General features: G+C 41.5%; 1 long non-coding RNA gene across 1 annotated transcript; it reads right to left on the reverse strand.

The window, feature by feature from the left end:
* Window positions 1-1,456: 1,456 nt before the first annotated feature.
* LOC309533953 lies at window positions 1,457-14,235 on the reverse strand. Its single transcript, XR_014220565.1, has 3 exons — window positions 14,207-14,235; window positions 10,674-10,783; window positions 1,457-1,631 (listed from the first exon to the last, which is right to left on the reverse strand). It is a non-coding gene; the product is annotated as an uncharacterized lncRNA (long non-coding RNA).
* Window positions 14,236-16,187: the final 1,952 nt, after the last annotated feature.

A 16,187-nucleotide genomic window follows, 5' to 3' on the forward strand; every position in this document is an offset into this window, starting at 1 on the left:
TCTACAGAAATTGGGGGAAATTCTGAGCTTACACTTTTTGGGGGAGGGGGAGGGCACTTCCACACATCCAGGAATGAATGGCAACAGACGGTTATGGGGTTAATATATAGGGCTCTGCAGCAAGCAGCAAATAAATGCAACTTCCTTAATGCAATCCGAATTAGTGGAGGCACTCTAAAACTTAAGGCAGGTGTGGGGAACTTTTGGCCCTCCAGAGGTTGCTGAACTACAGTTCTCACCGAGCACAATTCAAAGTATTGGTGCTGACCTTTAAAGCCCTAAACGGCCTCGGTCCAGTATACCTGAAGGAGCATCTCCACCTCCATCGTTCTACCCGGACACTGAGATCCAGTGCCGAGAGCCTTCTGGCGGTTCCCTTCCTACGAGAAGCCAAGTTACAGGGAACCAGGCAGAGGGCCTTCTCGATAGTGGCACCCTCCCTGTGGAATGCCCTCCCACCAGATCTCAAAGAGAAAAATAACTACCAAACTTTTAGAAGACGTCTGAAGGCAGCCCTGTTTAGGGAAGCTTTTAATGTTTAATAGGTTATTGTATTTTAGTGTTTTGTTGGAAGCTGCCCAGAGTGGCTGAGGAAACCCAGCCAGATGGGTGGGGTATAAATAATAAATTATTATTATTATTATTATTATTATTATTATTATTATTATTATCATCATCAACCTCAGCAAGTTTGTCAAATGACTAGGAATGATGTCAGTTGCTGTTCAGCAGCATCTTGAGGGCCAAATATTGCCCACACCTGACTTAAAGGAAGAGCTTGGAAGATGCACCTCCTTTTGTCTACCTTACATGAACAATTCCATTCTTGATTCTAAGTGCTGCCTCAACCCGTGAACTGATCTGTACCGTGCATCATTGGCTAGCCTTTAAGGCCTGCGACCGTGGCACCTGACTGCATCCTCCCCCTCAGTGTTAGATAGGATGATGTCATGAGAACCCATATCTTCTTGATTCTCCTCAGTTGTGCTCTGAATAGCCCCATCTGATGAAACCTGAGATTTTACTGCATTCCGCTGATCCACCAAATGCCAAAATGCTTCATAATACGCTGCATCTCTGGGCACAACCAAACATGATAAGGAATGCTGGGTTTCTGCCAAAAACAGCCGAATGTGATATACCCCCTACCATCTCTCCAATAGCATGTCACAGTGGAAATGTATGATCTGATGCCATCACGTCCTGTGTTTCCCTGCCCTTTCTCCACATTAACATTTGCAACATGCAGGAATCTAACATCAGTCTCTCCCAATTCATTCAGAAGAATGAGGCTGTGATGCATATGGTTTATGACACTTCATTCATTGTATTTGGAAAAGCAAAGGTATATGCATCATAAGAGTATATGGACAAAATTCCATAAACGTGATCTCACTAGATTCATTATCAAATTGAGATTTTATTTTATAAACAGTTTAGGTTTTAGCAGTGGGAATACAATTTGGCTGCCTAGAGCATTTACCTACCATTTTCCCTATTTATATATCCTTTTGGATTATCAGGGGAAGCATCAGAAGACAAAGAATATTAAATCCTTGGAAGCCATTTCTCAGCACTCAGTCCTGGGAGTTCTTGGATTTTTGGGCTGAATGTCAAAACTGAGTGGAGACCTGTGAGGAAAGAAAAATAAGGAAGTTCTTATGGATTAACTAAGTGCAGCGCATTGCCCTTTCAAGCTTTAAATTAAAATGTTGGCCTCCAGGGTTGCAACCATTACACCCTGACACACCCCAGCATTTTCTTTCTGCATTCCTATTTAACATAAATATATTTCAAATGTATCGGGCTGGCACGCTGCCAGAAAGAAACAGCCAAATATGCCCAGCAAAGTGAGAGATTGACTTTAGACCTGCCAGTAAAATATACCCCTTCTGCACACCACACATTCTTCCATTGCATGAACAAGGTTAGATATTGTTTTTCACTCAGCTTCCAGTTTCCAATGCCACCCATGCGCTGAAGCAGAAATTAAACTCATGAACTTAACCCACTACCACCCCACTTAAAAAACAAGAAACTGCAACTGTTGAAGCAGATCTGAGATGCTTTATCCAGCATGTGATCTTGGTCTACAAAGTAACATGATCTTGTATCATTTGTTGGTATCCGTCTGTCTTGGGAGGCAGTGGAAGAATGCACCTTTGGGGTAAAGTCTAACTGTCGGAGAGTTACAGCGCCTGCTGTGGCTGTAGATACAAATACTGGAGAGATATGTTTTATTGCAGGTGGGGCAGATGAAGACATCTGGTTCGCTGATACAGGTGTGTTTCTTCTCTCTGCACTCCTCCCAGCAGTCATTCCTACTGTGCTCACTGCTGTGAATATACAACCTGACTGTATGTCTCCACGCACTGCAATCATCTGCAAGGGATTCCTATAGAGAGCGGTTAATGTTGCCAGCCTTCATGTCCCATTTGCAGACATCTTTGTTACACAGAGTTGGTCTGCCAATATACATAGTGCCATAAGTCAGCTCTCCATAGAGCATGTCCTTCCATCTTTCATTCTGTGGACATTGCCAAGCCAGTATAGATGTCGCTGAGAGTGTAGCCCACCCTAATTTGGTCCTAAGTGCCAGATTTGTCAAAGGAAGCATTCAAGGAAGACATGGCAGTACTCTGTGCCATATTCCTCTTTTATAAGTAGCATATAGCATTTCAAAGCTAGGTCCCTCCACTGCAGTATTGCACCTGCATGCCTGCCAACCCCTTATAGGCGTTTTAAAACAGCAGGTGTGCATGATACAACCCAGTGTCAATCACTTGTTAATAGTAGCTGCCTTCAGTCAAACAAAAACAAAGCAAAACAGAAATCCTCATTTTGAGGAACTTCAGTTGGTCTCAGAAAGTCCTGATCTTGAAATGACCTGAATATCCCTCACTCTTTGAATCTTCTCCCGTACAACAGGTAGAACTAGAATGGACGTGCACATTTCTGCATCGCTCTGTACTGATGAAAGGGTGTTGCAAGAGGAAGGAAGTTATAATAAATGTATGATGGCTCCAGACAGTTATCTCTGTTTTGGTCCTATTAATTGCTAGCATAGGAAATGGTATGCTAACAATGATTTATGCAACCTGTTTAGATAACCTAACGGAAACCCATTAAGAAATCCTTGACTGTATGATCATCCATTCCTGTGTTCCCATTCATGGAGGATGGAAGGATCACATGCCATTTTTTGCTTGCCCTTTCAGCTTTCTAAAGGAACATTTGTATTCCAAGTGCATCTAAATGTGGCAACTACTTCCGGCATTAAGAGATCAATCGCTTCCTCCTTCCTGCAAAACAAGACTTTATTTTAAGTGCAGTGGAATAACTGCCATCGTGGCTGAAAAATCCAAAGCTGAAGCCAGGACTTCTTATCAGGTAGTGGGTGTGGAGCGAAGGTCACATGGGTCATGGTAAATAAGGCCAGTTTCCTTCCATCATAACTCTGGAAACAAGCCATGAAACTTCAGGTTGTTATTCAGTTCATGTTCAGCACACCATATCATGACAGCATGAGCTCTAGACTCTGGGATCCTCTCTTGGTTCATTTTACTCCCTTCCTCCTTGTACTCCTTCCCCTGCACCTGTTTAAACCTGGACCCTTCACCTGGGTGAGAGTCTCCTCCACATGACCTGAACTGGCCAATAAGCTCAGGGGAGCAGGTGGTCTATAAAGCATGCCTCCCAAAGCCCTTCCTCTTTTCAGCATCTCACCCTTTGCCAGTTGGTGCTTGGGGCTAAGGAGGGATTTTGGGGGGTGAACACTGATTCGTCTCTGGGTGCACTTTTTCACCTTCTTCACGTTGCTCTTAATTTGATTGTCTTATAGTGGGTTTGGGTTTTATTTGGTTGCTTGGTTCTTTTGGCATTTATTGTGGGCAAGTAAGTGCCTTACAGCTGGTCAGCACCCTGAGTCATGCTGGGTGGAGAGCACTACTCTAACCACCTCCTGTGGTTGACTGAATGATGATCAGTTGGGGTGGCTGGCACTGGTCAAGTCATACACCCTTGGCTTCCCTCTACAGGAAAACGCCATTTGTCTCCCATCATGCCAGCTTGGCTGGTGCAATTGATCTGGAGTAATTTGGCCCCTAGCAGCAGGCAGGAGATGTTTATCCATCTATGCAGGCTACAGTTGCTCGGACTTGTTATGTGAGATTGATGCAAGTTCTTCATTATTATATTTAAATAAAATGCAACCTTACACTAATTATTGTATTGTCTAGTGTGGCGCTAAGGGCATTTTGCCCAAACCAAGGCATATGTTTTCTTTAGGCCTTTCTCTTCCCATTGTACATGGTTTCCAAGACCACCTTCACACTTTACGTTTAAAAGCAGTATAATGCCACTTTAAACAAAGAATTCTGGAAGCTGTTGTTTGTTAAGGGTGCTGAGAGTTGTTAGCAGACCCTCTAGTCCCCTCACTAAGCAACAATTCCAAGAGTTTGATGATTAAAGCCACTCTGTGAGGGAAATACAGGTTTTCAAATAGTTCTCAGCACCCTTAACAAAGTGCGTCTCCCATAATTCTTTGAAGGAAGCCACAACTGTTTACAGTGGTATTATAATGCTTGAAATGTATGGTGTGAATGTGGCCTAAGATTTTCCACTCCAGATATAAAGTAGTACAATATATGAATGGCTCAATAGCTGGAGCTGACCTCTTAAATACACCCAATCCCAAACCATAACTGTGAGCTAAGGAAGTACATAATGTTGTGCAAATGGCATTAAGCACATAAATAAACCCCTGCATTGGTTGAAGGAGTCATGGAAGGCCTTCTGAACCTTTCAGAAGAAGGAGACTTGCAGATGCTGTAAAAAATACCTTGTCATCCATTTGAAGTCTATAAAATCTAATTTAAAAAAGTAAATGTCTCAACACAGTCTAATGGACATTATGTAGTTACAGCCTGAAGGAACTGCAATAAAAATATTTCCAGACTGGTTTATAGGGCACAGCTGTCCACTTCATAGAGCTATTGCTAGAAATACTGCCTTGCTGGCAACCTGAGAGAGACCTGAATGGACATGGGGATTCTGTTCTTTTCAGGTTGTTTTAATTACTTATTCATTTCCTAGAGGGGGGGGGGGACCTAAGACCATTGAATACACTTCACAAGTCTTAAGACAATATGCTGAACTGAAGTTCATTTTATTTGTTCTAGGGGTACCCAACCGCAACACTGCTCATTTCTTGGATGTTTACATGTATGCTTAGTGATATGATTGGTGAATTCATTGGTAGCTGCAGCCATGAGCCCTGGAAACATTATTTGCAACTGAAGAGTATCAGCCAGTTAAAATATTTGCTTCTTGGAAAAGATGAAGCCAACTTCCTTCCCTGGTATCTGGCAACTGACTTGTACATGTTTGCTATGTTGATAGTAGCTACTAATTTCCTCATCCAAATTTTCCTCTCTTCCTCAGACTAAGGAAATTGTTTGCCACTGTTTTAATGGGCTGTTGCAAAGTGTTTTTGCTCATCTTGGCTGCCACTTCTTCAAAGTCCCAGGACCTGCATATGCAGTGTCATCTAGCATTGCCCCTGTTGTCGACAATGCCTGCAAAAAAAGAAGGGCAAATATGATGAATTTGGTGACTGTTTATGGGCTTTAGCAGGATATATGGAGTTCCATGTGTTAAAAGCATTGGCGTTTTCTTTTGGCCAGAATGTGGCTGAGAGGTATGTGCTTCTCCCAGTGCCAAAAGAAGTATAAAAAATTGCTTTAAAAAATTGAGGTGCAGGTACTCATATCTTGATTTTAAAAACTGTGGGTGACAGCACAAAATGGCTGCCATGGGAAGCAACATTGGTGATGGCATTCTGCACCAGTGAGTCCTGTCACACACGCTGCTAAGCATATGAAAATTCTTCTAACTTCCCCCCAAAATTCTATAGATGTTTCACCTCAGTAGAGGTGTTCTTTTTCAATCTATTTTATGCTCTAATATAACTGAACAAACACTGCAGAATCTAACTCTAGAAAACAAGTTGAGTGGTATTTTTATGTGTGCATGTGTGAGAGAGAGACTAACGAAACATAAATTTTAAATTCTTAAGGCAAACATTTTGGCTTCCATCTTCATCACTTACAGATAGGTAGTCGTGTTGGTCTGCCATAGTCAAAATGGTATGAGCTTTCGTGTGCATGCACACTTCTTCAGATACACTCCAGTGTATCTGAAGAAGTGTGCATGCACACGAAAGCTCATACCAAGAACTAACTTAGTTGGTCTTTAAGGTGCTATCTTCATCACTTGTTATGATAGAAATTATGCAGTTTCCAAGGGGATTGGTCTTCATTCACTGAAGACCTTTATTGGCTTAAGAGATACTGGTATTATCCTCTGTGGCCATGCAAACGTAACGTGTCCACCATGTACATCCAGAAGTTCTCCCTTTTTGCTCACATTGTTGGATTTGTTGGCATCTCTGTGGCGAACTCTGAAAGGTTGTAGTACTCAGAATTAAACACTTAGCAACATGTTGCTCCACTTTTCTTGTCAAAATCACCAATTTGGTAGCTGCTAAAATGTGTTTGTATGTAGGGCTGTTGTTTTATCCTACATACTGCATATGACATTCCAGGAGTGGCTTTTTTCTTTTTTATTTTGCATTCCAGGATATAAATTGTATTGCAGGACCTGTAGGTGATGTCCTCTTGCTTTTAAAGGTAGTTGTCTCCATGAGATACCCACAGATTATAACAGCGTTTGGAATTATCAGGATTGCTGCTGGATGACTCCAATACAGTTCTGGCTAATAGTTTGCATAGATTCGGAGATTGGCAAAATGTTGTAACAGGGCACTTGCTGGTAGCTTTAGCAAGGCGTTCAGAGATTGCTAACAATAGGCAGCTTTCTCTAATTGTCGGGAGATAGGAGATAAAACATAAAATAGAAAACATGATCTCTGTAAAAAACAGCAACTGGGAAAATGAAAAATTAGAACACAATGTTCTTTTATTTGGGGACTGCTGATATATCTATAGGCTGGTCACTCAGACAGTCAGAGGTAGACAGTCTCCCAATAGATAAGCAAGGGAGAGGAAGTGCTGGCCCAAGACTGACAGGTTATCACAACGGGACAAGGAAATGGACTTGAAGGGCAACAAGGCCTATTCTGAGCCCTGCAAATGTCTATTTTTATTTCCCCGTATTTTAAACACGAAGTATTGCAGGAAGCTGGATGCTATTTTCAATTCTAATTAAAAATCAGCTCTTCCACACAAAGGTCTTCGGTTCCAACTTTCCACTGGGACCAAGGTTTTTACAGCTGTGAATTATGTGGTTTTGAAAGTGGCAGGGGGGACGTGGAGAGAAGGGTCCTTACAAAGGATCTTCCTGAGTCCCATCTCTATAAGGGCCTCTGAGATACTTTTACACACCATTTCAGTCCCATGTGATAGGTATGAAAATGCTGGGTCCTTGACAGTAGGGATGGGAGGCAAATCTGATGTAGTTTGGATTTAAAGGTAAACCTATTTAATTTACACTTTCTGAAACAATGCATGAAGTGAAACATAGCCATCTGTCAGAATTCACACACACCCAAATTTTGCAATGCAAATTTTCTCCAGTCACATAATGTACCAAAAATGCATATGCTGGAGTGAACTGTGTATAAAAATGCATATACTGGTAAACATAGCATAAAAAAACACACTGTACTGGGGAAAATGGATTTGTAGTGATCCTAAGTAATATTTAAATTCTTTAGGAACTCTATGCATCTGCATTGTTTTCTTTATCAAAAGAGAGGACCAGCTTCAATGTTATTCTAAATACATATCCATCCATTTCTGTCTATTATCCTAATAATAATACAGTCGTACCTCAGAAGTTGAACAGAATCTGTTCTGGAAGTCCGTTTGAATTCCAAAACATTCAGAAACCAAGGCGCGGCTTCCGATTAGCTGTAGGAAGCTCCTTCAGCCAATCGGAAGCTGTGGAACCCACGTCGGCCATTCGGGTTCCAAAGAACTTTCACAAACCACAACACTCACTTTCAGGTTTGCGGCATTTGGGAGCCAAAACGTTCAACTCGCAAGGCATTCAACTTCCAAGGTATGACTGTAATAATAATAATAATCTAATCTCATTATTTTTGCTGTAAGAATCATCAGGAGAGTCATCAAAAGCTGAACCATTCCCTGCTATGGATTGTTGGAAGGAGTTCTTGTGTGGCCACATTTCAAATATGGTTTATGTTTGTGTCATTCCCAAACTATGAAATTAAGCAATCAAAATTGTTTTGATCCTTCCATAGTATTCCTTATCTGCTCTTCTTTTGCTTTACTAAGAAATACATCATCAGGTTTTACATTAGCAAATAATGATTGTTTTCTCTCACTTTATTCTAGTAACTGCAATCAGCACCTCCCAAAATAAACTCATTTGTTTTCCTGATTTCCTTCTGCCGAAGCTTATTTCAATCCTCCCAAAGGAGAGTTATGAAACTGTGGCAATGAATTTATTTACTAGCGTATATTTAGTTAAGAAAGAGCAGCCCACTGGGACCCATGATTTTCACCATCAGGGAAATCACGGACACCTCTGTTACACTCATAAATAAAGATGAGGGAGAAAGGGCATGGAGCACAAGAGAAAAGATCTAATAACAAAAACAGTTCTTTTCTTTTTTTTAAGAGCAATTCAATCTTCTGTCAAAAACACTTTTCATACCATGTTCATCATTTCAAAAACAAAAGGTTGCATGAATCTAGGTTCTACTCAAACTTGGTTCACTGAAATTAATGGGTTCAAGTTAGTCATGCCTATTAATTTGACCAGGACTACTTTGAGTAGAACTTGCATTGAATACAACCCAGAGAATCTGAGAAACTCAAAACTAAATTCTAGGTTTTTCAGGGAAAACAATGACTGCTACAAATCAAATTGTGCAAACTGTGACATTTCTTTGACTTGATGGGGAACCTGTGACTCTCCAGATGTTACTGGAATTCAATTACCAGCTTAGAAAGTTGAGGTAATTTTAATCTCTTATTGTATTTAACTCTTTTATGTTTTAAAGTATGGTTGTGAATTTTGCTCACTTTTATTGTCTTATCTTTTTGTAAACTTCTTTGAGGTTGCTTACAATCAAGCAGTGTGGTTTTTTTTTTAATAAAATAAATAAATAACACATCTCCAACCCCTGGCTGTGCTGGCAGAGGTTGATGGGAGTCAGAGTCCATCCACATTTGGGCGAACCACAGGTTACCCACCCTTGTGTGTGCTCTTCCTAGCACACTCACTCTTGTAAACTGCAAGTTCTATCCAACCACCTTTCTTCTGGAAACAATACTTTAGGACTATAAATAACCCAGAGTCTCGCTAGAATCTTACAGTGTTATATGCAAAATGGAATAGCAATTAAATACAAAACATAATTTACAATAAAAACACTTAAAACAAAGATAAAATTACAGTGGTACCTCAGTTACGAATTTAATGTGTTCCAAAAGTTCGTTCTTAAACCAAAGCCATTCTTAAACCGAGGTATGCTTTCCCTAATGAGGCCTCTTGCTGCCGGTGCCCTTCCACCGTTCGGATTCCATTCATAGACCGGGGTAAAATTCACTAACCGGGACACTACTTCCGGTTTTGCAGAGTTCGTAAACCGAATAGTTCATAAACAGGGCTGTTCTTAAACCGAGGTACCACTGTCAAAATATATTGGCAAATCCCTCAACTAAAAGGAGTAGGAAACACAGCAGCTATAACAATTAAACCAGATTAAACAGCCAGCAAACAATTAGATCTTTCCCACCACGCTCTCCCTTTTAAAGACAAGCTTTGATAGAAACCCACAACAATCCACTGTTGAAACCATTTGTAGATGTGGGAAGCCTGTTTTCTGGTGGCATAACACTCCTAAGAAAAGTTCCACATTGTGGTGCCACATGTTAATTCTGAATAACCAGATCTCTAGTCAGTGGCGTAGCGTGGGGGGTGCAGGGGGGGCCGGCCGCACTGGGCGCAACATCTGGGGATTAGGGTTAGGGGGCGCAAATCCACGGGTTAGGGGGCGCAAATTACTTGCCTTGCCCCGGGTGCTGACAACCCACACTACGCCACTGTCTCTAGTACTTTTGACCATGCGCTTTTAGGCAAGGTCATCCACTGCTAAAAATTCAAAGATAGCTCCACTGGAAGCAGCATGAAAGGGTTTACTTCTGCTCACAGTTGAAGTCAGTGGCTGAATTCTCTCTCTCGTCTCCCCCCTTCCCCATAATCATTCCAGAGGTGTCCTAAATGAAACCACACAAACAACGTTCCTGGAGAGATTCAGCTGGAATGGTGACTTGAAAGGAAAAACAATGAAAACAAGTTCATGACACCACTGAACTTTGCCTGGTAAGAGGAGATGCCAGTTCTAATGACATAATTTACCAGAAAAAGAATCGTTTTGCTTTTCAAAGAAAAGTAGAAAGAATTCCACTTGCTAATAAATGACTTGTTTCTTTACCCTTTCATCCCAGAAAACGTCCAGACAGCTGGGAGTTCATATACCTTACATTTCCATTTAACTTGTGTATGACTTGTAGGGCATCCATTAAGTGAAAGTGTAATATTTCTTTCAATGGTTGAGGATAGGAAAAAGGCTGGAATGTTGCCAAACAAGGGACCGGTGTTTTACTGCATTACAAACATACCCAGGTAGAAGCTAGACTGGTGGATGTTCAGAGTTGAAAGGTGTTGGAGACTGTGGATCAAGTTGGTTGCTTTCTACAACTTCAGGCTGGAAGGCGGCCCCTTAGTAAATCTGAGAAAACAGGAAACAGCCAGGATGGTAGCTTGGAAAGATCACTGGGAATGGTATTCACATTGTCTCACTGCAGAGCAACGTAATTGTTAAGCAGTTTGCAACATCATTTCTGTAAGCTAAAAGTCAGCAAGCAGCCTGTGAGTCTTTGGTGAATTCAGTAGGTTAAGGATCAAACTGTTCCTGGTTACCCTCTGACTTGAGATGGAGATTTTGCTTACATTTTGATGAGAAACTTCCTAATATTCACTTATTGAATCAATACTTGTATCAAGTTGTTTAAGAATCAGGTTTTTTGTATATCTATGCAGAGGTCCTCAGATTCTATTGACTAAGTAAACTGTGTTCCCACGTTGTTTTTGAACATTTTCAGCAACATGCAGAGAGAGAGAGAGAGAGAGAGAGAGAGCGCACGTTTGCTTGGGCAAATTTTCAGTCATTGCTTCCAAAGCGTTTGAAAGTATCCAGCTGTTCAGAAAGGACTGCCCTCATTTAGTTTTGTTTGTTGTCAGTGATGTCAGCACATGGTTTAGCTACCGAAAGTTGTGATGTCATCCTGTTTACAACATGATCCTCCATTGGATGTGCTCACCCATGTGACCAACTATTGAAAACAATAGCACAGCCATTAGAAGGAAAATAAATAATGCTGGAGCAGGTGGGGCAAACAATGACAGTGAGTAGGATTTTTTTATTTTTTAAAAAATGCTGAGGATTCTCACAATTATGGAGATATCTCAGAAACAATGACTAAAGTAGCAACAGGATGTGGCCCAACAGACACTATTAGACTCCAAATCCTCCCAGCCCCAGACAGGTCAATGTTCAGGAAGGATGGGAGTTGTAGTTCAGTAACAACTAGAAAGCCATAGGTTCCCCATCCTTGCTTTTGACCAAAAACCACTGCAGGAGAATAGTTAGCATGGCCCTGTTCTTCTTGGGTAGACCAAGGAGGTGTCCATTGTTCTGCTCATGTTTCCCTGAATCTAGTCAAGCTCAACATCCATCCAGCAAAAGTTGAGATACTGTAGTCTCAATTTATATTTAAGGATTGTTGTCTCACAGACAACTAGGGTCCCCAAAAACTTGGGTCATAAAGGGGTGAGAGAGGCTGTGCTCAGTGCTCTCATTGATCTCACTTAACAAACAAATGAAACTTTAGTAGGGCTGTTCTTGATTATCCTAGTGGCTGACTGGGACCATACAGAGCCCAAGATGCATAATGGAGGTGGTCCTTTGCAAGGCAGTAGGATGGGGGCCTTGGAAGGATGACCTCTCTTTCGAGTATCTTTGCAGGCACAGGAATGCTTCGTTGTTTGATCAAGCACTCTTTTTCAATAATAGATTTACATTTCAGATTTACATTAAGTGACAGAGCTTTGCATGCATGAGTGCATGCGTATTAGGCATAGAGTTTACATTTTATAATTCATGGACATGTTTGTTGAGCACTACAGGCTGCTGCTGCTGCTTTTCCTAGGTCCCAGTGCAAATGAAATACTGGTTCCATTTATAATCCTTCTGGCTAGAAAATACAGACAGCTAAACCCATCTGTAAGGTTGCCAGCAAGAAAGCAGAATTGCCTTATCTCTTCTTCTTCACAGATTTCAGAAATGATCAGAAATCATGTCTATTAAAATATATGCCTTAGAACTTCCTGGTTTTGTAACAGGGGAAACAGGGACCTTCCATCTTGTAATCCCAGGAAAGATTTAACAAGAATTTTGGAAGATTGCAGCCAAAAGCAAGCTTTAGAAGATGATAGGCCTTGTTTTCAAAATCAGAGCTAGAGATGGGGATAAGCAAAAATATCACTTTGGGGTTGTTGTTGTTGTTTTACAGCCTTAGATTGAGTTTTCCACATTTCCACATCAGTTGGAATATTATTATTTTTTTTTGGGGGGGGGGAGTCCTCATGAAAATTCATCAGTGTGATTTTCTCCTAATATACACATTTTGTATACAGTTTTGCCTAATATATACATATTTGCAATGCAGTTTTCCATTCTGTAATGCATTTCGGTGTGTTCTTTTCACTAATAAATGCATTTACATGCACACTTTACCTTAGTATATGTATTTTTGTACACACCACTGGCCTGGAAAACTGCATTGCAAAATTCTAGAGAAGTGCGAATTTGGAAAGTTGGCTGTGTTTCAGTTTGCATATAGTTCCGGAAAATGCTAATTCAGTCAATTCGCTTTGCAGTGGGAACTGAATCAAACTTCTTCCCCCTCTCTAATCAAAGGTACACTTTGTTCATCCCAGCCTCCCTCAGAAATACCGTAATTTGAGCTCTTCAAGGGTTAAATTGGAAGACTCAAGCATACTGATTTAGATTTTTCGATGTGAATGTCTCTCCTTCCCCCTGCCCAAATCCTTCTGTTAAAGTGAGGAAGGGGGAACAGCTGGTGGGGAGCTCCCATCATTTGCAGCAAGGGATCCTAGGACCTGAAGCTAGGACCTGAAGCTCTGCACAGCTGATATGAGGCCTTCCAAGTTTTCCTTTGGCTGTGCAGAGCATCATTTCCATTTGCAGCTGGAGGTTGGAAGGGGGCTTTGACTATAAGCCCCACCATTCCCAGCAGCCAATTAGGCTCCAATGAGCTGAGGAAGCAACCCAGGGTCTCATCGGAAGGATGCTGTGTTGTTTGTAGCCAGGCACACTGGAACTTGACTGCTAGGCTTGCAGTCTCTGGTTCCAAATGGTGAGGCTGTGCTACAAGTCACAAAGAGAGTCAGGGCAAGTTCAAAGGGAGTGTGCCTTAGAACTGCAGCCATTCACACCCCTGCCCAGCCCAGCTACCCAGCTCGCTCCTTGATTTGGTGAGGAATTGCCCCAAGAACCTGCCATCTCACCATGATGTCACTGTTTGCAAGAAAACTTGGAAGTGGGTCCTAATTAGGGGCACCATGTGCCCAGGATGCAGGTAGCCATAGACTGCACACCAGTTGGCCTACTTTCTTGAGGCACCTCAACCTGGAACATAGGAAGCAGCCATATAGTGAGTCAGACCATCGGTCACTCTAGCTTGGTGTTGTCTGCACTAATTGGCAGTGGTTCTCTAGGGTCTGTGGCTGGGCTGTCTCCCATCCTTACCTGGAGATGCCTGAGATTGCACCTGTAATCTTCTGCATGCAGAACATGGCTTCTACCATTGAGCTATGCTCCTTGCCGTGCATGGATAGGTGACAAGTGAAGGTAATGAAAGATCTCCACTGAAAACCAAACTGTTTTATGTTACCTAATCATGATAATTCATTCTTTCAATCTACAGTTCACAGTCCCAAATCTCCAAATATGACTGAGGTAAGTTTGCTAAAGTAGTCTATAAAACTAGTGCTATTTTTCTAGAAAAAGAGGTGCCAGAACTCACCATGAATGCCTCCCTTATTCTCTTATAATGGTAATGGCACCCACCTGATAGTTTCCAGAACTGAGTTCTGGCGAATTCTTGCTGGAAAAAGGCCCTGTATAAAACCATATGTCAGGGTTGAAATGATTCATTGGTTAAAGGGAAAACACCCACTGGTCTCACTTGTGCCCCAAATTTCTATAGGAGTTATAATGTCAAGTTAAGATGCTCCCCTTCAAAAGCCTTATCCCTCAGACAAGAAAGAAAGAAAGAAAGAAAGAAAGAAAGAAAGAAAGAAAGAGATTTCTGTGACAAAATTTGGGCATTTCTGATTTACACATTCTCCCCCCCCCTAGAAAGTGGCAGTAAAAAGCACACCTCAGTGGGAACATCCCAAAGCAACTATCCATTTACAGCTGTAAAGAATCAATACATTTAAGCCTGCGGTACATAAGAACAAACATTTTTCTTGGAGTCTGCTTTTAATATATTACTCATCTTTTATTGTTCGTGTGACCTGATTATTTTTTTGGAGTTTAGAGATTTTTATAAGGTTGTATATATTAACATGTGCCTGCGAAAATTCCCCACTGAACCAATGTTAAATTAGCTAAACTGAAAGAATGATGACATTAAAATGTCCTTTCAAAATCTTAAACTTTTAACTTTCAGGCTGGCAGAATCTCTATATACAAAATTCCTTACTGATGATGATGATCTCTGATCTTGGCTCCCTGGAAGAACAAAAGTGATTTTCCAATGATCTACAGGCAGAGGAGAACGCAGGGGTTGCGCCTTTCTCCCCCACAGCTTAACACATATTCATGTGCTCCCCCAGGAAATACATGAGAAGTACACCAACTGTCAACAAGAAGAGCATGGATCTCAAAAGAAAAAAACCAGCCAACACCCTCAAAGATTATGGATTCAACTCTGGTTTGCATTGGAATTGTTTTCTTCCTGCATTTTGCTTTGTCAGGACAAGGATGGATAACCCTTACTTGAATTTAGAAGAAACTTGGGAATAACAAGACAGCATAATATGCACTCGAGTCCAGAGCTGTTTTAAACACAACTTGCCAGCAAAGGAGGCAGGGGCTGGTGATTGGGATTGGAGACCTGGCATAGAGAGTTAAGGGGCTTTAACTGCCTCCTGTTATGATCCCAATCCAGATTGCCACTCCCCTACCTGCAATTTGCATGAGGGGAAACCTTCCTGCTGAACGGAATGGGAGGGTTTTTTCCAATATAAAATGCAGGTTTTGAATTGGGACCATAGTGGAGGAGAGAAAGGGTTAAATCGCCTCACCATTTGAGCTAAGGGCTTGCTCCAGATTGTAGGCTCCACATTGGCAATGTGTTTAAAAGTACCCCTTGCATATAAGGGTATTGGTTGTACCATTTGGTTTCATCCCTTGGATAAATGTGGGATGACTTCTGCTCTGTGTCTAGCTAGCCCTGAGCTTTTGTCTTGCTTAAGAGATGTGGGTGTGAGAAAGTGTATGCTGCTGTTATGTTTTATAATAAGTGAAGAGATATGGGAAAGTGTTGCTGGGGGGGGGAGTTTAACAGAGTTGTAAGTGATAACTGTTTCTCAGTACTTAACATGTACCACAAAGGAGGTGTAAAAATAAAGAACTTGTTCTCCAAAGACTTGGGTGGATAAGTAGCAGTGGGATTTAGTTCTGCATTTTCAGCTGAATAATATTAGTAAACTTTCCTAACTTTAAGAACAGCTGGCAATGAAAAGGGTTGCTGAGAGAATTTGTAGAATCTCATTCTCCAGGGAAGCTGGACAACCATCTGCAGGAATGGTTTACATCTGGTGTGTGGTTTCCATTTCGGGAATTGGAGTGGAGAACACAGTCCCTTCTAGCCACATAGTTGTACTATCCCGTGAATTTATTACTCTAAGTCCATTAAGCATTTTCAACCCAGTTCTCTTGCCTGTTCAAGATAGTGAGTCAGAAGCAGAACTCCCCAACTTGTACAAAAATACATGGTTGACCTGGCCTGACGTGAAGTCATGTACCTACTTTCTGCTGT

This window comes from Podarcis vaucheri (assembly GCF_965113315.1).
Source record: "Podarcis vaucheri genome assembly, chromosome: 6".
Classification (NCBI taxonomy): Eukaryota; Metazoa; Chordata; class Lepidosauria; order Squamata; family Lacertidae; genus Podarcis; species Podarcis vaucheri.